Source organism: Helianthus annuus, chromosome 6, assembly GCF_002127325.2.
Source record: "Helianthus annuus cultivar XRQ/B chromosome 6, HanXRQr2.0-SUNRISE, whole genome shotgun sequence".
Classification (NCBI taxonomy): Eukaryota; Viridiplantae; Streptophyta; class Magnoliopsida; order Asterales; family Asteraceae; genus Helianthus; species Helianthus annuus.
The window spans coordinates 125,667,830-125,670,088 of NC_035438.2; positions in this window are offsets into that span (position 1 = coordinate 125,667,830).

The window sequence follows — 2,259 nt, forward strand, 5'->3', positions numbered from 1 at the left end:
ATAAAAATAGGAGTTTTGTAATCTTTTATGACAGGAGTTGTTTCTTTCAAGTATGTTGGTTTTTTACATTATACTCTAGGTTTTCATATGTATTTATAGGAGTTTTTGGTGTTCATAAACATATCATGTGGCAACGTACCCCACACACAAACATATTCTATTTGAGATGTGATATTTCTAATTTATCATTGATTCCTATACGAAAGTTAATCTAGTGGAGAAGGGAGGGTGATCACAATATATATATTCAATTCTGTGACAACTCGAACTTTAGACATGCTTTGATGTAACGTTACGTGCTCATGAGAACTGAATTATATGATTTTAAATGAATAATTGTTTACGTGTGTTGTGTATGTATGAATGTTATGTGTTGCACGAGCCCAAACTACACAAACCGGCCACACAAAGCCCTTTGGGCCACTCCTTGTGCATGCGGACCATTAGACAACCAAGTGGGCTCGGCCCACTCCCCACTCGCAACACAAAACCGAGTTAGGGGTTTTGTTTTACCACTTTTGCAAATCACAAACACACACAAACCCTAGAAGCTTTGCTCTCTCTCTCTCTCGGCTTGTTGAGGAACCGACGGCACAAGGCCATCCGACCACCCTCTTGTTCGGATCACATCTCGTTACTTGTAATCGGTTAGTATATTATCTATGATTATGTGTTTTATGCTTAGGTGATGCCATGATAAATCGGATTGTATGATTTAGTATTCGGTTGGTATGAGTTATTTGATTGTGCTCTTGTTAATCGGTTTCTGTGAATGATGATCATGTTTTCATACGAAATAGGTTGCATGAGTGATTTGTTAATTGGTCCGAATTGATGTTTGTAATCGGCTGAGATGATTCTGTTTGTACATGCGAATTAGGGTGCATGCTAGGATGGTGTTATGATTAGGATTCGGTTTAGTGTTGGTTGATAATCCGATTATTGATTTGATACGGTTATGAATTTGCTAAATGATGAAGGTTTGAAGACATTATGAATATGATTGAATGTTGTATAATCCTTGTTTGATCTGATTTCCGAAATTGCCTAAGTGTTTGCTGAAATCACGGAGTTTAATTGACTAGAATTATGGAAACCAGTTACACAGCCGGTTGCGACTCAGATTGCGAGTCGAAACCTCCCCGTCTCGACTCGAAACCACAAACAGCACCAGCCGAAACCACGGTTGCGAGTCCCGTTGCGACTCGTAACCAGACCATGATGAACCGAGATCTCCATTGCGACTCGCAACCAGCTGTTGCGACTCGTAATCTCCGGTTGCGACTCGAGATCTCCGTTGCGACTCGAGACCACCCTTTACACGCACACTGTTGGGCCTTCACTGTCACGGGCCCAATCTATTGAGCCCAACGATTTGAATTGTGGACTGTTTATTAATGGACTTGTATGTGTTTGCTATTTGGGCCGATTGAGAATCTGGATTGTTTTGTTATTGGGCTGCTTATGTCATTGGGCCGGGTATGAATGGACTTAGAACAATTGGATCCTCACATGCTATGTCTTATCTGTTTACGTGCGTACATGTTTGCCATGACTATACGTGATTACTATATACGTGCTATATACGAACCTGACTCGTATAATAACCATGATAGGACGTGAGTGATCATTTACTTGCTACTTGTACTTTCTGTGTATCTGCCGAGCAAACCAAGGTGAGTTCACACAGCCAAGGCATGGGATTCCCGGGTTGGGAATTGGGTTGGATATGATGAAATGGAATGATTACTCGTACTTACGCATATACCAGACTATAGACCATCGTCCTCAGGTTAGTCAGGACACGTTACGTAAAGCCTACGTAACCCAGATCTTTTGCCATATGTCTCCCGGGTCGGGAAGGACACGTTACGTAAAGCCTACGTAACCCAATACCCTCCACTGGCTTCCAGGTCGGAAGGCCACGCTGCGTAAAGCCTACGTAGCCCCCACGCGTACCACTGTCCTCGGGGAAGGGCACGTCACGTAAAGCCTACGTGACCCTGTACGTTTTCCTGTTCTCGGTAAAGAAGAACACATGGTCGGAAGTTAGTCTAGTAAGTACCGTTAATGAGAAGCCCTCATTAACCAGGATGAACATGGGAAGCCCCCACCTTTATTACACACTAGTATGGGAAGCCCCCACTAGCTATACTTATGCATTACTTTATGAACTTACTTTCTGTGAACTCGCTCAACTAGTTTGTTGATTATTTGTTGCATGCCTTGCAGGACCTTAGGTATACTTGGGAGCTTGCA